This window comes from Balaenoptera physalus (genome assembly GCF_965194825.1).
Source record: "Balaenoptera physalus genome assembly, chromosome: 3".
Classification (NCBI taxonomy): domain Eukaryota; kingdom Metazoa; phylum Chordata; class Mammalia; order Artiodactyla; family Balaenopteridae; genus Balaenoptera; species Balaenoptera physalus.
This window is the reverse complement of record NC_138890.1, coordinates 121070078-121093748: the sequence shown is the minus strand read 5'-3', so window position 1 is coordinate 121093748 and position 23671 is coordinate 121070078. Positions and strand designations below refer to the sequence as shown.

The window sequence follows — 23671 nt, the reverse complement described above, 5'->3', positions numbered from 1 at the left end:
GGGGGGTTGGTTGTGCCTTTTCTTTCTGAGGGCCCACATGATGGTGAAGGCTTCCAGCTGTCTGCCTGGAGTGCTGCAGACTCCTTATTCAGTGCTGTTTCAAAACCCGGAGATAACTCTAACTTTACTGTTATTCATAGAACCAGAAGTTCTAGAGTAGGAGAAATCTTCTAAGTCTCCTCCTCAGGTCAAGGAAAATGTCCTGTCCAAATTGGTGGAGCTGATATTAAAATCCAGATTCCTAGTCTCATTCCCTTCCCACTGTACCACATGACGTCTCCTCAGAGAAGAAACAGGAGAATCTCTTCAGAGATAAAGCACTAAGAGCTCGTGACTTACTGTGTGGCCATGGGCTCCCCTCCATCTCATCTGTTCAACAGGGATAACAGTAATACCACCTCGTGGACTTACTGTGGACAGAATGAGGTAATAAAGGCAAAGCAAGCTGAACACTACCTGGCACAAAGAAAATGCTATATGAACATTAACTGTTGTTATTACCGTCAGTAGCATTCAGAGTGTTTGCACCTAGTCGAAGAATTACATAAATAAATGAGTTCTTCCTCCTGTTCAGAAATATCAAAAGAATTTCTTTAGCCTATGCTCTGTGAAGCATAAGCTTCATTTAAAGAAAATTCTCTGCCTCGTAGAATCTTAATTGCATCTTATGTGTGTCTGGTGTTTTGCAAAAGAAAAAAAAAAAAGGATTTAAATTTCTCTACCTTCAAAGTCTTAGGGAATAATAGGGCATGCATCCTGTCCCTCAACTTATCTTTTATCTTCTCCAGCGTTCACAGAGAGCATTCAAACGGCTATTATGCCCTGGGTGAATGTGGCCTTGGTTGTTAGCTAACAACTATTCATTAGCAAAAAAAAAAGATCGTGAGCAATAAATAGCAGCCATGACCTTCCCAAGCCCTGCCGCTCTGAGCAGCTGCCGGCTGTGGCTCTCTGCGGACTGCAAAACCAGGCTCTCTGACCTGTTCCCAGAAGTCTTACTGAGGGGCAACTTACTAATGAGGTAATGAATGTGCGTAACGTTCACCTCAAAATAACAGACGATTCTAAAGGCAAAGAAAAACACCATCAAAGAAAAAGTATGCTCAGTATATAGTGACCATTTCATTCTTTAAAACTTGGCAGTTTCTTTGAAAAATGGTGTTTCTCTGCAATCAACAATTTGCCTAAAGCATCTATGTACTCTACGGTAATTTGCCTAAAGCGTGTACTTACTCTGTTAATGAGAATATTTGACGGACAGAACATCTTACTCCCCAACTCTATGTGCCTTTGAAGATTGTTTTCACTTAGTGTAAATGTCTGTTGCTACAGAAGCCAAAAATTATGGTGAGTACAGCACAGTATGAAAAAGAGACGAAAAGATATCTCCTTAATTGGGTGATAGAAGGGTAGTGGTCTGCTTATCTATTGCTGTGTCAAAAATACTCCAGAAATTAGTGGCTTAAAACAAGACCAATCATTTCATTAGACTGGGCTCAGCCAGGCAGTCACCTCAAAGACTTCTTCACTTAATGCTTCTGGCACTGGATGCTAGGACCTCGGCTGGGGCCTGCACGTCCACACGTGGCTCCCTGACTGCACAGTACCTGGTACTAGGGAGTGAGTGTCCCCAGACAGGCAGAAGCTTTGTCACCTTTCATGACCTCGTCTCAGAAGTTGCATAGCATCACTTCCACTCAAGTCACAGGCCCATCCAGACTCAAGGGAGGGAGCAGACATTCCACCTTTCAGTGGTGGTGATGTCAAAGAATTTATGGACATGATTTAAGCCACCACAGATCATTTTTTTCCAGCAAGCTCTTTAAACTTGTCCTTTCCCATTGTTACTTCCCTAATTAAAGTCACCATCATCAATCATCTGTCTTTAAGCTCTTCTCTCTACTGAAGCCAGAGTGAGGTTTCCAAACCAAATTCGTCCTCTGCCCTGTTTAAAACCTCCTGAAGACTCCTCACATCCCTCTGGGTAGAGCTCAGACTCTAACACGGCTTAGAAGGCCTTTCCAAATCTGGCCCTCGGTTTGCCCATCCAGCCCCATCCCACTGCACACCTCTTCTTCCCTCCTACACATCTTTCGGGTCGTAACTTAGACATCTTTTCATCTGGGAAGACTTCTGGATCCACCGGATCCCAGCCCAGGTTAGGGGAGCTACCAACCTCCCCCTGTACTTCACTCATCAACGCACTTATCATACTCCCGTCGTTGCCTGTTTTCATTTTTTACTAGATTTACTATTAGTAATAGTAAATACTATTTAAATAAATAGTGCCACATCTATCTTGTTCTCCACTGTGTGCCCTGTACCTAGCGCGGTAGGGAACGCATCAGAGGACGAGTACTCATTTTTTTTTTCTAGTATATTATTTTTATTTAAAAATCTATCTTTAAAAATAGCACCATTACCAAATAGTTTTATGAGTAAATTGAAACAACCCTCAGAGAACCTTTGTCATTCACGGTATAGCAATCTTTCAATTCATAGACTATTATAGCATATATTATAATATCATAGCATAAAGAAATTAATTTAAAAACTCATTTTAAAAAGTTCAAATAACTTCCAAATCACACTTTTAAAGAATATGAACACACAGCTGTATGAGACTATATACATACACACAAACACAAATACAAATACTATAGGTCATTTTTGCTAATAAACCGAGACTTTAAAAAAAGTAAATAGAATTCAGAAATACATTTAGAGAAGTGAATAAGGTTTGTCCTAGGGATATGAGTTTAGACAAAAATTAGAAAATCTGCTTATTTGTTACACTATGTTAATAAATTGAGGTAAAAAAAATCATATGACCAGATGAGTACTCATTTAACTACTACCTCATTTATATTCTGTAATGACAATCGTCATCATGATCTCCCTGTGAATAGCGTTTCTTCTCCAATGCCATCCACTCAGTCCCAGACACTTCTCATTTAGACCCCACTCCACGCTTTTGCTCAGCCCAGTATGTATCCTTGTCTTCTCCCACCTAAAATGCCCTCACTCGGGCTTCCCTGGTGGCGCAGTGGTTGAGAATCTGCCTGCCAATGCAGGGGACACGGGTTCGAGCCCTGGTCTGGGAAGATCCCACATGCCGCGGAGCAACTAGGCCCGTGAGCCACGACTACTGAGCCTGCGCGTCTGGAGCCTGTGCTCCGCAACAAGAGAGGCCGCGATAGTGAGAGGCCCGCGCACCGCGATGAAGAGTGGCCCCCGCTTGCCGCAACTAGAGAAAGCCCTCGCACAGAAACGAAGACCCAACACCACAGCCAAAAATAAATAAAAATTTTAAAAGAAAATAAATGAATAAAATAAAATAAAATGCCCTCACTCTTTCTCTACCCACCCTTTTCTACCCAACTCGTGTCACCTCTTCCATAAGGCATTCTCAAGCTGTAGAACCCATATGGATTCTCCATTCATTCATTTACCAACTCCATATTGAGCATCTACAAAGGACACGGCACTATGAAAGGCCCTTAAGTTGCCACAGGGTAAAGACTGACCATATCCCTTTCCCAAAGCAGAATATTTTTATCCTGCCATGAACTTAAGGACCTTTTGGCCTAGTCATTTGCTCTTTGCTTCTGTAGATAGTACTCATTACAGATTGATCAAAATCCTGCCAAAAATAGACTCGGTAGTGAAAGAGACCAGCCCTGGGCCATTTTTGCTAACAGTTTTGTTGATGATGACCCAAGAAATTAATACAAATTTGAACTAATTCATAATGAATATCACTGGGAAATTATAATGGGGAGGTAAAGATTTATCTGCTACAATTCAGGTAGGCAAAACTGTAGATTTCTCTATTTCTTTGCAAGTGAACAAAAATTTCTTATTCATTTTCTGGTTATATTGAGAACCCAAGAGAGGATTTCATGGGAGACTTGATCTTGCTTGAAGGATATTTTTAAGCTTTGTTTTAGATAAATGTTTGATCTTTCTGGATATCTTCCTCTTACCCATTTTCATAGCCACGAGGACAGCTGGGGATAAAGCTGTGGTTGTCAAACTTTAGCAAGCACGAGAGTCAGCTGGAGAGCTTGTTCAAACCCAGAAGGCTGGGCCCCAGCTCCAGAGTGTCTGAATCCGTAGATGTGGGGTAGGACCCAAGAATGCATTTCTAATACATTCTCAGCTGCTGCTGTTGCTAGTCTGGAGACTGTGCTTTTCACCACTGCGTTAGAGGAAGCTTGTGCTTCTTCATGTGCATGGGAAGCTCAGGCTTCAGCTGCAATCTCTGGGTCCTCTCTGGTCTCTGCTGTGAGGAGGGAAGAGCAGGGAAGCGTGGCCTTGGCCCTGGACTCCTGAGCCAGTATCTGCTGGCACCCACTTCTGAGCTCTGTGCCACTGCCATTTGCCTCTACTCATAAGGACCCTCCCTCCGATGTCAACCCACCCCAACCCCTACACTGGACTTAATGAATCAGGAGTCCCAGGGCATTATGATTTAAGATCAGTGAAAAGTGTATCTATTTAGTGTTTTCAGATTGTACACATATCCATATAAACACATGGCAAAATAGCACAGGGCTTGACAAAACTAACCCAAGATTCAAATTTACGTTATAACACTTCTATCTACAAATTTGACTTGGGGAAATCAAACTCAGTAGATAAAGTAGCCATTTAAAAACTCACAATGGAACAAGCTATGATTAGTAAAATTTGATATGCATTATGCATAAAAAATGTGTGGTGAACCAAATCACTGTGAATGGATCTCAATGGAAATAGTTCAGAAAAGTAAAAGTCAAAAGATTTTTACATAGGAAATGGTTTGTATTGCATAGAAAATGGATCACAGAATTAAGCTGGCTTAAACGGCATTACCTCAAAAATATCTTCTGAACAAAAACTGAATGATATTGGTGTAATTCTGATTGAAATATTTTTTATTCATTAACATGGCGTTAAGAACAAGGGGGTTAAAAATGCCCTCTGTTCTCATGGAGCTTGCATTCTACAGGAGCAACAGACATTAAATGGATGACAATGCAAATGACCACATGATCACAACTGGGATAAATGATTAGCCTGGGGGCATAGATAGTAAGTGGTGCGTGTGCACACATGCACACACACACACACATAAGAGGAGGACCTTTTCTGGTCTTGCATAGCACCAGTTGTCTATGGCATTCATTTTGACACAGAAAGTATGTTGCCGTGTATTGTTACAGAACCTTATAGTATATCAAGTGTCTCCTGAAGGATGAAGTATTCTACATTTGTCTTATATGACCCCAAAGTGCCTATGTAGCATAATACCGTACATACAATGGGGCCTTAATGTTTTTTGAAAGAATGAACTAATTAATGGCAGATTTTAGTTAATATGGACCATCTGCCACAATACACTTTAAGTACTTCACAACTTTCTCACAAACCGGTCACTCTTTCTACCCCAGTTTTATAGATGAGCGACCCCAGACCCAGAGAAGGGCACGTGGGCCGACCAGTGCATTAACAGACTGGCCGAGCCCCTCTACCTTCCAGCTCCGACACATGGATTCCCACCCCTCCCCCGTCTTGTTGCCCAGCCCTCAGCTAATCTGAGACAGAAGTGCCCACGCACCCCATCCAGCTGCCCGCCTCGCTCAGGTGACCCTTCTTCTGAGGGCTGTGGCCTCCAAGGGCCTCAGAGGCACTGTTACCACCATGATCAAAGGTGGGGTTGGGGAAAGAAGGCTCAGAGGAAAAAAGAAGCCCACGCTTAGCTGCTAATCACTGCCCTGCAGCTGAAACCTCTAAAGCTGGGTGAACTGGGACAGGAGAAGGCCTCATTTAATTAGGCTCTGAGAGGAAAATGCATCAGTAGCCCGAGTGGGCCCAGAAGGCATCAGGGTATCCTGTGTGTCACCTGCAGGCCTGCCTGGGCAATGCCTGCCCAGATTAATGATGCTTACACCCACCATCTTCGCTGATTCCTTTTTCCTACCGCAAATCAGGCAAGCTGCTCACCCACAATAGCCCAGCGTCACCACATCACTTAATCCCCCAAACCTCCCTCACTCCCAGGCAGCAAGATCATCCCGTCAAATTACAAGTGACATCACAAAGAAGGAAGGCACAACCCCCCACCAAGTGACTGCTCTACAACTGGATTTGGTTTGAATTCACCAATGCAAGTCCCATGCCTGGCAACCAAGCAGCAGAACCTCATGGTGTGTCCTACTGCACCCCAGGGGGACATATTATGTAGCCCTTAGGGTTCAAGAGGATTAAAGTGACCTTCACTTTCATGGCTGAAAATTACTGGATTAATATCAGGTAGTTTAAGGAATATGTTCTGGTTGTAGCAGGGGGCAGGACGGCCACACACGTCCAAAGATAATTCAACAGGAATGCCACTTGCTGAGAAGCCAGGAGAGAACCAGGCAACTCAGCATGAGGCTTTTGGGCCATAGGGTTTGTACCCCCCCCCATATAAAACAATAGAGAGCAGAGAAAATGTCATTTCCGATTTAGATTAGCATAATCGCTTCTTTGACAGTTTGCTGCTCCGGTGACAGGGAATTCAACAACAACAACATACGCTTTGCATGCTAAACTTCATAAAATACAAGAAATAAAAGAAAAACTCTAACACATAAGACTTACCGTTTGTCAGATCCTGTTTAAAGCACTTTGTATACAGTATCTTATTTAATTGTCAGGAAAACTCCACGTGGGACTATTACCCCACTTCACAGATGAGAAAACGGAAGCTCAGAGAGGTTAAGGTACCTGCCCATGGGTATAAGAGTAGAGAGTGGTTGAGCTCAGGTAGTCTGGTGCCAGAGCTCACGTTTTCGACTCCGTCTCTGTACTCCAGCTCTCAGGGCGGCTCTACGTGCACGTGCGCGCGCGTGTTCGCACATGCGCATATGTGCCCTTTTCAGGCGAAGCGGTTTGCAGTGTTGATTCAGCAGAACCTCAAAGGGGCCTCTGAGCAAAAAAGGTTAAAATAGACATGCTTACACACATATACATAGATATGCATGTTACATATGCGTATATTACACACACACACACACATACATAAATGTGTGTGTGTATGTCTGAGTCTTTTTCAGTTGATCCCCGACCAGCTTCAAGCTTTGCTCTGTCTCCAGTACGCAGCTGAAGAACTTAGAGTAGCCAGCAGAGGGCGCCCAGAGTCACTATTTTTAAAGGTGCAAGTTTTTAGACGCATCTTCCATTTCTGGAATTCAGAGAGAACAGAGGTCCACATTGCAGGCTAGACGGGAAAGGTAGCTGTAGATAGACTTCAGAGAAGATACAGCCTTCACTCAGATTAAGAATTATCCAGTGTAGAAAGGATGTTTTTAGAAGAGAGAAAACAGAGAGGATGATCCTCTGCAGATAATATACCAATGCAAGTGTGTGTGTTGCATCAACTAGATGTTTCATGAGAAAATATACAACTCAGCTCCTTATGAAGGAAAAAAGATGGTCCTTGCCTAACTTGGGAAAGAGTTTCCTCCTAAATTAAGAAGAAAAACAATGAACTGTTTGCTTTATTTACTAAAATCACATGGTTATGCGAGAGAAGTGAAAAGGAATTAGGCTCTTAATTATTTCTATTGTCTTTCCACCCTAGTCAAATCAACCAAATGAATGCAACCTGACTACCTCTTCCTGCTGCCATCAGAAAGGTCCTATGTCTTGGAACTTTCTCCATTTAGGTGAGGGGGAGTTTGGTGTTCTGGTATTCATCACTACCCATTTCTAGGAATACGTCAAAGATCAAGTCCATTATCACGAAGCTTTAATGTATATTGAGACTTCACAGAGTACTAATTATTATAACAGGATTGAGGTTGGGATTCTGGTGAAAGCCACCCCTGACAGAGACCAGAGCGCAGGAGGAGGAGAATGGCAGAGCCCTTGCTCAAGAGTATTCAATAGGTAACTCCTAGGAACCACGAAAAGTACCTGGAGGAGATTCTGTTGGACTGGATATCTGACAACAACTGACGGGGGTGAAAAAAATCACAGAACACCTGGTTGATGGCCATTTGATCAAACTCCTCTAGGAGTGTGGAGTGGAGCGGCCAGAGCTAAGTCTGTCCACACGCTGTGTCTGCAGACTTTTATCCCATTCTGAGGTTGGATGTGGAGGTAGGGCCATGTGAAGGCAGTGCTCTACTGCACTGCACCTGGTGGAGGGGATCTCACCATCACCTGACCCTCACTGCAAGTAAACAATCAGTAGCATGAAGTTCACTCATGCAGGATGTGTCCTGACAACATTGAGAGCTGAGCGGTTAACCAGTGAACAGTTGGTATGAAAAGCAGTTCTGGCCTCCTACACACCTGGCAGTCCACAGCTTTTGTTACCTTCTTAGAGTCAAAATGCTGAACTCAGTGGACCATGGGTCTGGCCCAAATGTATAAACCTTTTATTCATATGGACCATTCGGGTCTGTTTTTAAAACCTTTTGTTCCCTCGAACCATCTGAATTCCGCATTTCACTTTGCAATAGTAGACACAACTTATAAGTTGTCTATCCCTTCACTCTGTTGAAATTCTTTTATGTGCAAAACACCTGGATAGATACAGAGGGGGAAACAAAGGTAAACAGCACACAACTGCTACCTCTGAACAGCACACCTCCTGGCTCCATTTTATCTTGGAGTTAGTTTTGACAAGCAAGCTGGGCTGGAGGAGACTGGGTGCAATTTTGCCTTCTGTTAAGTTTTCAATAAACCAATGTCATGATTTTTTTTTCCTCCTGAATTCTACTTCCTCTTTCTTCTTTCTCTGTTCTTCTATTTTGTGTCTTCCCCATCAGTTTGTTAATGCTTCTCCCTTTGAAAAAATATATTTTAGGTCCCTTTTTCGGGCTCTTTGGTGACGGAGTTTGGCTTCCTGTGTTCTCATTCTTTCACTCACTGACTCAGAGTGGAGGCTGCTTTACTGGAACTTAGGAGAAACTTGAGGTTTGCTTTCAGTCCTGTTTTCTCCCTAGCAGAAACTCTTATTTCAAGGGAGAAGATCTGAATAGGCCAAGTTGAGAAAAGCAAGCAACAAGCCTAAAAACCGGTTTTCCTCACCAGCTGCCCTTGGGCTATATTCTGTAGAAAGGGAACAAGGCCATTTGGAGCTGCCCATTTGCTCCCCAAATATGTCTTCCGTGCCCAGCGTCTTATGGAGCCTTTGACATAAGTTAAGTGCCTCAAAGTAGGGCATGGGCAGGATTAACGAACTACAACTGTCTTTTACCTCAACCCAAGGTACGTTTCAACTTTCCCACTTTGTTCAACAGAGAATATTTAGCAAGCATCCATTCTGCCTGGAAGACAGGACAGATTAAAAATAACAAAATGTGTTGGCCAGTTCAACGTTTCCAGACCCGATATTCAGGTACCTCCTCATGATGAACTTCAGATCTAAGTTTAAAGTTCAACTCTAGGACTTCATCTTTCATTCTCCGTTATAGTTTGGAAGATGCTTATTACCACAAAATTAATAATATTATCCCATCACTTTCATCTTTATTGTTTTAAGTGGAGGCAAACAAATTACCTTTGTCCATAGCAGCTAGGAGAGGAATATCTATTTTTAAATTGATCCCATTTTTTCATTCATAGAAACTGATAAACGACTAGAAGATGCCCAATCAAACCTCTGGGTAAGAAGTCAAAGATTGTGTGCATGTGTGATTAGGGAAATTGTACACCTAATGAAGACAACAGTGGGAAAAGAATGAACCACGATGCTCATGATGACTCACTTTTTGGTAAAGTCCACACTGTTTGGAAAGCACATTTTCATCCCTGGTGTCAAAACCTCCAATGGCACATAGAAAAGTAAAAGATGCTGGTCCACGATGAGTTTATCTAGGGTTATTTTGGAAGCCCCTGTAGTATTTAATGGTGATGAAAATGCCTTTTATTTCTTCACCTTGTCTAGCAGAGTCCCTGTCCAAAATAATAAGTAAAAAGGAAGGAAGGCCAACTAACGAGTAGTCAGCCCACAACTGGACTGGTTCCAGTCAAATCCAATAGAACCACATCAAGTTGCTAAAGAAATTTACCTGCTGACAACAATGGCACAGCAGCAAAGCTCGAGCCTTTGTTTCACATTCCCCACTGTTACTAGGCTGTTATGGCCCAGATTTTGAGAAATTTAACCTGCATGCAAATGTGTGACAGGGCTTTCCTGGCAACCTGTAGTTCAACAAAGAATAGGAAATGAAAACCATCATTATCGCCACAAGGTTCCTCTTACACAAGTTTCCATAACTTAGAGAGGTACCTCTGCTAAGGACTCTCTGTCCTATTTTTCTCATCTATACTGCTCTGCACTACCTCAGAATGAGGAAGAAGGAGAAGTGCTTGTCCCAGGGGTGAAAGGTCTCAGGAATTGGCTGAGACTCCTTTCAAGGGCAAAGGGGTACCCCTCAGAGTGGGCACGCTTCCTTTTGCCCAGTTGGAGCCCAGAAGTCACTGCCTTAAGGTGAATAATTTGCATACCAAATATATCAAAGTTAAAAAAAAAAAGAAGAATACCATTTGATTTGGAGTTTCTCAAGTAACCTCAGCAGCACTTGAGACCGAGGACCACGACGTACAGCTGTGTGAGCTGCTCCCCACCCAAGGGTGTTTGGCAAAGCGGCTGAGTGTCAGCAACAATATGAGGAAGCACCTTTTCCTAATCCACTGAGATCCACTGTGTGGGCAAGTGCGCTGTGAAGAGCCACCCTGACCCCTTCTGCCTGATGGTAAAAACTCAGAACATGCCATTCCCTGTCTCAAAGTTTCAAAGGCCTTCCCATTGCACTGAGAATCAACTTCAAGTCCACATGGTAACATAATCTGTTCCCAAGACCTCTCCAACCTCAGCTGTCACACTCTTTCCTAACCTGAATTATTCCTGCCACACAGGCCTTCCTCCTGTTCCCAGAAGACCCCGGGCAGGTTCCTGCTTCAGGGCCTTTGCACTGGCTTTCCCCTCTGGTTTGTTCCTTCACTGCATTCGGCTGTCTGATCAAATGTCATGTCCTCAGGGAGGTCTTCCTTGACCACCTCGTTGAAATTCCACCTTGCCTCTTTTCTGTCTCTTATCCTGCCTTTCAAATAGAAGAGCACTCACTTCTTGAATTTTATATTTATTTGTTTATTATCTGTTTTCTCTCTAAATCAAAGGTTGACAAGCTATAGCCTGAGGGCTAAATCACACTTGCTGTCTACTTTTGTAAATAAAATTTTATTAGGATACAGTCATTCTCACTCATTTACATATTGTCTTTGGCTGCTCTCAGCCTACAACTGTAGAGTTGAGTGGTTGCAATAGAGACTGCATGGCTGGCAAAGCCAAAAAGATTTACTATCTTGCCCTTTACAGAAGAAGTTTGTCAATCCTGCTCTGGAATGTAAGCCCCATGAGGATAGGCCTTTGTCTCTTTTGCTTACTCCTGTATCCCCATTGCTCAAAATGTTGCCTGATACTTGGTAGACACTTGGTAAATATTTATCAAATGATTGAACACATGGATGAATGAGTATCAAGATGTATCTAGAAAATGCTTTTCTTAATTCAGCAGTTGAGCGTCAACTTGTGACAGGATTCTATGCAGAGGATCCCACAATGATGAGAAACCAACAAATTCAAGGCTCTGTGAAGAATATCACGTTACAAGTAAGTGCCAGGTGTCACAGGGCCATAAAGAAAGATACCCGACCAAGGCACCCAAGAACGGTGATTCCTTCAAGCAGTTCCACTCCTGAGTATATATTCAGAAAAAAATGAAAACACTAATTTGCAAAGACACATGCACCCCAATGTTCATAGCAGCACTATTTACAATAGCCAGGACATGGAAGCAACCCAGGTGCCCATCAACAGACGGATAGATAAAGAAGATGTGGTACATATACACAATGGAAAACTACCCATCCTTAATAAAGAGCGAAATTCTGCCATTTGTAGCAATGTGGATGGACCTAGAGAATATTATGTTTCGTGAAATAGGTCAGACAGAGAAAGACAAACATTGTATGATATCACTTACATGTGGAATCTAAAAAATAATACCAATGGTGGGACTTCCCTGGTGGTCCAGTGGGTAAGACTCCATGCTCCCAATGCAGGGGGCCTGGGTTCGATCCCTGGTCGGGGAACTAGATTCCGCATGCATGCCAGCTAAGAGTCCATATGCTGCAACTAAAGATCCCACATGCCGCAACAAAGATCCTGTGTGCCACAACTAAGACCCAGCACAGCCAAAATAAATAAATAATAAATAAATAAAATAAATATTAAAAAATAAAATGAAATAATACCAATGGTGTATATGCAAAATGGAAACAGACTCACAGATATAGAAAACAAACTAGAGTAGGGGTCCCCAACCCCCGGGCCGCAGACTGGTACCAGTCTGTTGCCTGTTAGGAACCACACAGCCAGAGGTGAGCAGCCGGCAGGCGAGCAAGCGAAGCGTCATCTGCCGCTCCCCATAGCTCCCCATCGCTCCCATTACCGCCTCAACCATCCCACCCCCGCACCCTTCCGTGGAAAAACTGTCTTCCACGAAACCGGTCCCTGGTGCCAAAAAGTTTGGGGACCGCTGAACTAGAGGTTATCAAAGGGGAGAGGTAAGGGGGAAGGGGCAAGATACGGGTATGGGATTAAGAGTAACAAACTACTATGTATAAGATAGATAAGAAACAAGGATTTCTTGTATAGTATAGGGAATTACAGACGTTATCTTGTAATAACTTTTAATGGAGTATAATCTGTAAAAATATTGAATCCCTATGCTGTATACCCAAAACTAATACAATATTGTAAATCAAGTGTACTTCAATTAAAAAAAAAATATGGTGATCCTTATGGATGAGTTTCTCCAAGCCAAGAGAAGGGTGAAGGGAGTTGCAGGCAGAGTAGAACGTGCACTGGTCCAGAGGCAGGCAACCGGCCATGGTCATCTGGGTTGCAACAGGTTGTTTGATATGTGAGACTTGTTTGAAGGGGGTTTGAACAATTCTTCATGGGTCTGAATAATCACTCTCTTCATCTTTCTGACTATGACTCCCTTGGTTGTCATTTAAAATTTGGAGGAAAATAATGATTCTTCTCAAAAGCTTACCCCTTTTCTTCTGATATCTTCAGTCAAACCCAAAACACACTAAATGCATTTTCTAAAGGGACGTCTGGGATACATTACATCCAGGTTTCTCAACCTTGGCACTAGTGACATGTTGGACCAGATAATTCTTTACGGTGGGGGCCGTCCTGTGCATTGTAGGAAGTTTAGCAGCATCTCTGGCCTTTACACACTACACGCCAGTAGCACTCCCCCAGTGTGACAACCAAAAATGTCTCCAGATGTCGCTACATGTCCCCTGGGACCAATAGCACCCCATATTGATAACCACTGCATTAGTCAGTGCCAGCGAAACATGACGGGCAACTTGCAGATGAAATATGTTAATGATCTGCAAATGCTGGATAGAGGGGGCTTTTGAAAGCCTGAGGGGCTCAGTCTCTGGAATAAAAACTTCCTGTCCCTTTTCATCTTCAGATGATCAACCCATCATGGTTATGACAAGTCACCATAGTTACAGAGTTATGACAAGTAGCCACAGAATTTGAAAAATTAACCTTAGCTACTTCTTCACTTGGTTACTCAAGTGCCATTTTTTCTAGGGGCTCATGGGGTCTTTGCTATACCAGTGAAATGCTAAGTTAAATATGCACTGGGATAATGGAACCCTAATCAGCAATAAAAAAAGAATAAGCTGTTGATAAATGCAACAACATGGGTGAATCTCAACAGCAAAGAAGACAGTTTCAGAAGGTTAAATGCCATCTGATTCTATCTGTATGACTTTCTGGAAAAGGCAAAATAGATTAGTGGTAACAAGGAGTTGGAATGGGGGAGAGTGTGACTACAAAAGGACAGCATGAGAGTTTTGGGGGTGACAGACTGTTCTGTATCCTGATTGTGGCGGCAGTTACATGAGTCATTTAATGCATGAATTTAATACATGCATTAAAACTGCACACCCAAAAAAATCCCTTGATTTTACTAGATGTTAATTTTTTTAAATTTATTTATTTAATTTATTTATTTTTGGCTGCATTGGGTCTTCGTTGCTGCGTGCAGGCTTTCTCTAGTTGTGGTAAGCAGGGGCTACTCTTCATTGTGGTGTGCGGGCTTCTCGTTGCGGTGGCTTCTCTTGTTGCGGAGCACGGGCTCTAGGCGCACAGGCTCGGTAGTTGTGGCACGTGAGCTCAGCAGTTGTGGCTCGCAGGCTCTAGAGTGCAGGCTCAGTAGTTGCGACGCACAGGCTTAGTTGCTCCGCGGCATGTGGGATCCTCCTGGACCAGGGCTCCAACCCGTTGCCCCTGCATTGGCAGGTGGATTCTTAACCACTGAGCCGCCAGGGAATCCACTAGATGTTAATTTAAAAAACAAACAAAAAGGTAGTTCCTGAAGAATATTAAGGGCTTTTAATATTTACATGTCTTCTTCCAACCACAGTGAAGCATTTAAAGCCACGTTTTTAAAAGCATAACAGGTATCGAGGCCTTGACTGCTGGTAATTACAGTGCTCAAGGGGAGAGGAGAAAGTCGATGTTCTAGAAGCAAAGGAAGAGCGTTAGCTTCCTTGCTTCGATTCCTCTTTCACTTGCCACAGAACAAGGTGATCTTCACTTCCCAATCCAGGTTTACCAAATTTCACCCCAGAATTGGTTGAGCCTCTTTGGGCAGAAGAGAGAAAATGTTTTCAGTACTTGACATATATTTGAGCAGATTTACCACACACTTTGAGGACCGTACAGGTCAGAATGTTGCATGGATATGACATTCTGGGTAGGTAGAAAAGGCTCATCTAAGGGATAAAAGAGAGTCTAAAAGAGTGTGGGGCTAGCTTTCCAACGCTCCAGGCAAGAGCAGGAACAGAGAGCACAATGGAATGACTTGATTCGAAAAGAGAACAGTATCCCGTGTTTTTATTCATATGAATAATATCACCAGATTCATGTGTATATGAAATAATCAGTACTTCTGGGAGATTTTTAACTCACCTGAAATATCTAGTCTGTTGGTCTATGATGATGGTGATGGGGCCCAGGGAGTACATGGGAAGGTAGTGGTGACATTTATCTAGGATCCTACTTCATAAGCATCCGGTTCAGGGTAAGAATATTTAGCATTCCTCCTTTTTTTGCGGGGACTGCACGCTGTGGCTTACACATACATGAAAGGGCTGTTCACAGGAAAATCTTGCTCATCTGCTTATGCAGTGATGCCAGTGAACCACAGAATTATCACACCAGAAAAGAATGTGCTTGACTTCTCAGAGAATGAAATGCACGGCAACAGTGAGAATCAGAAAGTGTCATCTGCCAGACATTCGTCCTGAAAGAGCTGCACAAAGCACAACGTCACAACTGTGAATATTATACTGCTTTCTCTTCGTCCCCCATCATCCAACATTTTCAGCAACATGATTTCAGAAGGACAGTTGAAGTGTCTTTACATTTTTTCAGAGGTAGCCTAGTACACCAAACATCCTCAGGGGCTGTTGATTCTTTTCCCCCTCGGCTAAATGTAAACTGTGAAAACAAAGTAAAAATTATAGCCCTCCTGTGTCTGTGGAGGGGAGCGATAGGGCAGAGTGGCAGAGGTAAGAAATATACTGCAGAAGGACTAGCTCGTGACTTCAGATCATCTTGAAAGTAGAGCTTTGAACTTTTCGGTAGCGTTTTATATCTTTTATCTTAATTGATCCTCACAACTACCCTCCCCCCATGATGTAAGGAATTATTACTCTATACCCATTTAACAGAATATAAAACCAAGGCAGATGTATGTTAAGAATTTACCAGAGGTAACACAGGGGGTTAGTGGAAAAATAAGGTATAAAACCTGAGTCTCCCGATTCTAGACCCCATGGTTTCAGTCAGCAGACTGTATTGTAAAGTGTCATCTGGTTTCACCAAACTTAGACCAAAAGCTAGGAGGTGAAGACGGTTACCTTCTGTAGGAATTGTTGAACTTGTACTCCTATTTCCAGGCTTGAAGATAGTTGGGAATATGCTTGGTCCCTTTTAAGACTTATCTCAAGCATCAAGCTGACCCATTCCTACCCACAAAGAATTGTTTACTCCCTTGGTTGAGCCCCACCATATCTAAAATGCAGTGCTATCCTTGTGCCTGCAGCTCTTTCACATGCTTCAGGGCCTGGCTCTTGCTGCTCTTGGATTCCCAGACCCTGACACAGTGCCTGGCACACAGTAGGCATTCAAAGCTTGTGTGCTAAATGAAAAGCATGGCATGAACTTTATTCCTTAGAGGTGCAAGTCAAAGCCTTCCAAGCTGGGCATGGAAGAACCTTGGGAACGTCATTTACACTCTCAAAGCCTCAGTTTCCTCATCTGTAAAATGGGGATAGTAAGAAAACAAGAACCTTGAGGGGTTATTGTATGTAAAATGCTTGGCAAGGTGTCTGTCTCACAGTAAGTTCTCAGTATATGGTAGCTCTTTGTGGTAGCCAGCCTCCAAGATGTCTCCCAACGACTCTCACCTCCTGGTATCCACACCCTTGTGTGGTCCCCCTCACACTGAATAGGGCTGACTATGTGACAATAGGATAATGGAGAAATGACAGAATGTGACTTACCAGACTAAGTCTTAAAAACTATTGAGGCTTCTGCCTTGCTCTCTCTGGGATCACTTGCTCTGAGGGGAGTAGACATCCTATCATGAAGACACTTCAAGCAGCCCCATGGAGAATTCAATGTGGTAAGGATCTGGGCTTCCTACAAAAGCCAACATCGAGTCACCTTCCGTGTGAGTGAACCATCCTGGAAACTGATCCTCCAGCCCCCGTAAAGCCTTCAGATGGCCCGCAGCCCTTGCAGGTAACTTGACTGCGACTTCATGTTAAGCCACTCCTAGATTCCTGACCTACAGAAATCCTGTGAGACAAATGCTTATTGTTGTTCTAAGCTGCTAAGTTTGGGGGTGATGTATTACAGAGCAATAAGTAAACAGTACACTCTTATTGTAAATGGTTGTATGTGCATCAGTAGCGAGATACCTCTCACGGGGGCAGTTCTGGTTCTTGCCTGATCTCAGTTCACAGGAGCTATGTGGAAGGAAGGCTGGTTTTGACCAAATTAGGACTTCTCCTTTCTCCAAACTGAAGAGGTAACTAAGGTAGACCTCCTCAGGAACTGACCTGAGGAAGGTGAGAAAGTCCTCATGGAGATATTTGCTACATCAGACAAACTTTCAGAGAATATCACTGGACCCTGAACCAGATATTCTAATGTTATTTAACCTTGTCAGGCATGTAAGTCATCTCTCCAAATAATGGGACAATTCTGACCCTAAGAGCTAATCTTGGACTCCCTTTTCTGTCCCCTACCCTAGCAGCTAGCATACCACCCACACCAATTCCTTGCTTGTGTTCACCTTCCCAAGCCCTTCATACCACAAAACTTTGATGAAAATGGTGACATTTTTACAGTGGCCAATATTTGACTGAATATTGAGAAATCCTTATTTTTTCAGGCTACACAGGCCTTGGAGATATTCAAAGCTTGGGTGATGGGCATGGAGGTATTTGGCTCTGAGCTCCCACATGGTTGTGTTACTGTAACTCTAAACCCCAAGTCCCTTCCCTTCCCCCATGATCCCTGGTATCTCCCTAGAGTATTTGCCACTGCTTCTGGAGCATTCCATTCCTCAACAAATGCTTTCATTCTTTACCACCATCCCCAATTCTCCTGTAGTCCCTGCCCTGCTCAGTTTTTCTCAGAACTAGAGGGTTTGTACCCCAGGCCCCAACCCAGGCAAATCCAATTCTTTCAGATAACCTTGAACTGTCTGACCCTTAAGTGACCACAGACTTTGAAGGCTGCCTCTGTGTAGGAATTTACTATTTCCCTGGACACAAAGACACAGCTCTTTGTTTTGTACTCAAAAGCATGTCTTGACTCTAAAAGATGAATGCCTCAAGATGGGAAATACGAGCTGTGTCCCTCCTTCACCTCAGAGAGTTCTTGGCCTACATGCACTCCCTCTTCCTGCCGAGAGGTTGGCACAGACACAGGCTCTTCTTTTTGTTCAGAAATCCTGAAGTTCCCACTGTGTTCCAGGGAGCTTAATCACCTATCATCATTGGTTCTACTGTGGCCAGTGTGCCTTGGATCCCGGACCTCCCAGAGAGGCAAATATATTGTAGATGGGACCACCATGCCTCCCCTAATGAGAACTAGACACCAGCAGGACCCTGTGTGAAGCTTGCCTTGACCAACTCCATTCTGTTGCATATATGGTATTCCTCAAAAGTTCCACCTGCGACTCTCCTAACCCTTATTTCTCCCCAGTCCAGCTGTGACAGGAACAAGAGGAGGGCATGGTGATCCTAGCCACCAGACCACTCTAAGGCCTTGGTTTAAGGATCCCCCAGCAACTGGCCTTCATCCAACCCTGACGCTAAAGTCCCGTGACTTGATCGCCAGGGCCTACTTTCACATCCACACAGTCCCCTGAAAACGTGGCCGTTTTAGGAATCCGTGGGCGTTGTGTTGTCTGAAACATCTAACGGCCTATGCTTTAAGCACTGGAGAATGTCTGAGTTGACTTTAACACTCAGCAGAGAAACCAATGGGCAGAGTATGCCCTTGGGGTCGTTACGTGGAATTTGAAATTTTAACAACTCACCTCTGCTTCAATGCGGACTATTACATTGACAGTACACAAATCTCTGTCCCTAAGCTTAAGGAAAAATTATTCAGTGTTTTCTCTTAGCATGGTGCGTTGCACATTGAGGGCTGCCAATCAAAGTTTTTGATTTGGCTTTATTAGTATTTCATTGGGTTGGGGGAATCACCAGTTTAGTGTTCGTACATAGGATTTCTTCCTCTGTTTTGTCAAGGTTGTAATTTTGTTTTATGACTTCAGCTATGTTAAGAAAGAGAGGCTCCAAGTTCAGGCTGGGGCAAAAGGAAAAGACAGTTCAACCTGTCACCATTTTTATCAATGGGTTTCTCCACCTGTATTACTACTGACCCCTCTGGATTTAGGGCTTAAACCTTCCTCTTCAGTCTTCTCACCAATAAAACTGACAAACTAACCCACCTCCAAACTTGATACTTAATCTCTAGTGACAGAAAGACATGTTTCAGCACCAATGTTATTTGTGTTATTGGCATGCTCGAATTATATCAATAGCCTCAATAGCTGCAAAACACACAGAAGAAAATAAAATTTACTGATTTTCACTCTTCCCAAGACAAACCCACAAGTAGCTTAGCCCAATTGCCTGAAACTTCTTACAAGTAATTTCAATGGTAATTTTACTATGGAAAAGAAAAAGGAGAACTAGAAGGTAAAGCCTAGGAACTTCTCCTTTATCTCAATTGTCTATCTCTTCTCACACTTGGAGTGACAGGAACAGAGACCAAGCGTGGAAATGGTATGATTGATACATATACAAAATCTCACCCGTGGTTAAGACTTTCAGGGGAAATTTAGACCACAGCCTCAGCTTCCCGTGCTCACTACCCTTTGGATCAGTTCTGTTTTTAAAAATCAAAAAGCACAACATTTGGAAGCTTCAAATAGGATATATTATAAGAGATGAACAGCATATCTCTCTACCAGAGGCAATGCTTTGTAGCAGAGCTCAGTTCCTGCAGGACTGACAATTCCAAGCTTGTGACTGTCATAGAGAAGACAAGGAGGTAGGGCACTTGAAAAAGCATCCTGCGTGAGACGATGAAGCCAGCTGTGAAACATTTCCTAGGATTACAGGGCCCCCATAGCTATGCGTGCCTAAATCACCTCGAGGCTTTTCCTAGTCCAATCCTTCTGACACCTGTCTCCAGGCTAATCCTTCTAGTCTAAACAGCTGCCTCGGTTACATCATGACTGTCTTTAGTGACTCCCTGAGGCCTCCAAAAATGTCAGTTACACCCTAGGCTGGCCTTTATATTGTGCAAGAATCTGGCTGCCTCTGACGTTTAATCTCCCTCCATCTCCAACAGGAATCTGCCACCCCCAGTCAGCAGTCTCTGCACCACTTTCACTTTGCCCATCTGTATTGCACACCTTTCCCTGTAACGGTCTCCATTCTCTTCACCTGACATATCCTCCTCCTCCCGCCCTCCTTCTCACCCACCAACTCCAAGTTATGATACAAAGAGTGGGATTTTGAATTAGGCAGATCTGCGTTAAATTCTAGCTCTACTACCTGCTTGCTGTGTCTCATTGGGCAAGTGTCTTACCTTCTCTGAACCTCAGCTTCCTCGTCTATAAAATGAGAATGTTCACACCAGGTTCACGGTAGATGCTCAGTAAAGGTTAATTCCTTTTTTCTGCATGTCTACTCAACTCCATGCACCATCCCAAGCTCCTAGGTCAACTGATTTCTATCAATGGGCCATAAAATATGGTTTACATATGAGAATAAGGTTTAAGTGTAGTAAAGCTGTTACCAAGGAATGGCCAGGTCAGGAACATAGAGATCACAAGACCCTCTCAGGACAGAGCTCAGAGGCCAAGGCGTATGGGTTCATTCTCTGCTGGTGACATGCTGAAATTTCAGTTTCGAGGGAGTGGAACCCAACACAAATACTTGGAAAAGACCCAACCAGTCCATGGATGGGAAATTATAGTGGTGTCATGACTCACTGTTAGATAGTTGAAAGAATCCCTGAATAACACATTTTTATAATTCCCCTCAAATTTGCAAAAGATGCCAATTAACAAATTCAGTTCCATGATACTTGAGTCTTAATTTTTTAAAAAGCAGACACATTAGATGTATTTATGATGCTTCAGCCCCTTTGAAAGAAATTGACCCACTAACAGATCTTCATTTGGCAGGCGATTTTCCATGTGATGGAACCCTTCTTTGCGCACATCTGATTAGTGTCGGGATGGGCACCAGACCAAAGGACAGCCTATCCCATGGTCTGGAGGGCAACTATGACTCATGTCCAAGTGCAAAAAGATGAGCTGAGCCAATCACATTCTCTGTCTTGCAAGAGCTGGGACTAGGAAACACGGAAGGAACGAGCCCAGAGCAACAAGAATAAGCATGCCCTAAGGGAAAGTCAGGGACGTGGCAGGCAAAAGCCGTAAGCAAGCCAGAGTTAAGAAAGTTCAGAAACGTCTAACAAGCAGAACCAGCCAGTTAGTAATGAGGAGAACTGAGCAGAAGTGTAAGGAGAAGCAAGAAGCCATGAGAAAGCGATGGTCTGAGCACTGGGTCCCTGGAGCTGACCAGTTCCTCAGGCTGCCTCAATCTTTGGAGTGATCTCAGTTCCTACAGTAAAATCCCCTGTTTCAAGCTAACTGACGATCAGTATTCCTTATAAACAGAACCTAACCTAAACAGTAGGAAAGCGGTGAGATATTTTATTACCAGAAAAATATAAATACACCTACTCTGAATGCGTATATTATTCCACAAGTCACAAAACCAATAGGACCCTGAGGATTATTTCTTTTCAGTGAGATGCAAGGTGCAGGGTTAGACTACCTTAAAGGACAGACCAATGTTTTCTCAGAGCACCAGCAGGAGGGAGCCTCTTATTACTTCACTTCTGAGGGCAGCCATGACAGTTTCCAAAACGTTTCCACTGGCTTTGAGGACTTGGACCATCCCTGGTGGAGGACACCAGGGTGACTTGGAAGAGAGAGCCCTCTTTTGCAATAAGACATGCCACCTGTGCCCTGTGCTTGGTGATACCTACTAGTCCTGTGACCTGCAAGAAAGTTACCTCATCTCTCTGAGACTCAGCTTTCTTCCTTGTGACGGATGACCACTAAAGTAACTGTTGGAATTAATAATATATGAATCTCCTAAGTAAAATTCTTCCTCCAATTAGATCAGAAGAGGAGGCAGCCTAGAAGAAAAAGAAAAACTGTGGACCACAAGTCAGGAAGCCTGCATTTCAGCTCTGCTGCTCACTGGCTGGGCAAGCTTGGACAGCACCTATCTGGGTATCACCCCTAAAAGGAGGAAGTTGGTTTGTGTCTCATCAAAAGGGCATTTTCACCCCAAATTCATAATTCTAAGATTTCTGAACATCCCAATCTATAATTCCAATGGCTCCTTACATCTGTATTTAAAATTCCTTACGTTGTTTTTCTTTCCCACCCTGATGGTCCAGAAAGCAGCCTGTGCCACAATTCCTAGGAGAACTTACTTCTTTCAGTTTGTCTAGCTACAGATTAAGCATGATGCATGTTGGGGACAAGTCTGATGTGTTTCAGTCCAATGCTAGTTGAAACAGACATGTGGACTAAATTGGATTCCTGGTGGCACAAGTTGTCTGGTTGCTGATCGAGAACTGTGAAGTCTAAATAGGAAGACAGGCCATATCCAAAAGAAAATCTGTGTCTCCTTCCCAGAAAACCATAAATCCATAAATAGAAAATAAAGATGTGGAGCCCAGAGCATTCCTCAAGGCCTTTTTAAATGTCTCTTTTTAAAAAGATTAAATTGATTGGTGGAAATTAGGAGTTTTGGGGTCCATGGATTAAGGGAGTCACAGGCCAAGAGAAAAAGGGCAGGAGCAAATATGGCTCGTTATAAAAGAAAATAGTGCCCTGAGATTTCAGCGAAAACTGAAAGCACAAATGACTCCAAGATACTGAAGGTCATGGATTTTCATTGTTTCACCAACACAGCTAATGCTCTGGCTAAATGAAGTCACAAAACTCTACAGTAACATTTTTACTAGCCCGTAGGGGCAGTTGACCTAAAGTAATCGGAAACAAAAGGCGTGAACTGATAACTCACAGAATAAATACCTACAGGCAAGAAAGATATGAAAAGGGGTTCAACGTCGATAATAAAATTTTAGACGAGATTTTTCTTTTTGCCCATCAGGTTGGCAAAAAAATAAAGAAATAGCATTCACTGCCGCTAAGGATGTAAGGGAATAGCCAATCCTGAACACAGCAGGTCATGCAAAATTTTAAATATGCATAGTCGCTGACCTAGCAATATCAATCCTAGAAATTAAGCCATCAGAAATTCTTCCATGGGTATTTACGTAATGCTCATTTGCTCTCAATAGCAAAAACTTGAAACCACTCACACCAGTAGTGGTTTGGTTGAACAAACTTTGTACACCCAAATAATAGAGTAGTACTCCAGAGCTGTTTTTAAAAAGGATGAGCAATATCTAAATGTACTGATGGGGGAAGATCTTCCTGTGAAAAACAAGTTTTGGAAAAGAACGCATAGTATGATCCAATTTCTTTAAAAGGTGCACAAGTGCATACGTGTGCACGGGTGCACGCAGGCACACACACGACGCTCCCAAAGTCCCCGCCTGCCTCCACCCTCACGTCTGGCCACGCCCACCTCACACGCCTTGTCCTAGCACCAAACTGCGTCTCCAGCTTCTGTAATGTCTCTTACGATCACAAGTTCTCAGCCCTGGCTCCCCACTCAATGACTGGTCAACTCCTAACCTTAATCCTATGTTAGTGCAGGAATCTGGGAGAGTATACACCAAACTGTTAACGTGGATATTCCTGAGACGGTGATGACAGGGTATTTTCTCTTTCTGTATCAGACTTTCCTGTATTATTTGAATTTCTAATAATGATAATAATGTTTGACTACTTTGTAATCAAGAAAAAAACCCACTGTAAATGTAAAGAATAAAACTGAA

General features: G+C 43.2%; 1 long non-coding RNA gene across 1 annotated transcript in view; it reads left to right on the top strand.

Annotated features, from left to right (window-relative positions):
* LOC309658619 overlaps positions 1 to 23671 on the top strand; it is a 473127-nt gene that overhangs the window by 426274 nt on the left and 23182 nt on the right. The window lies entirely within an intron of this gene.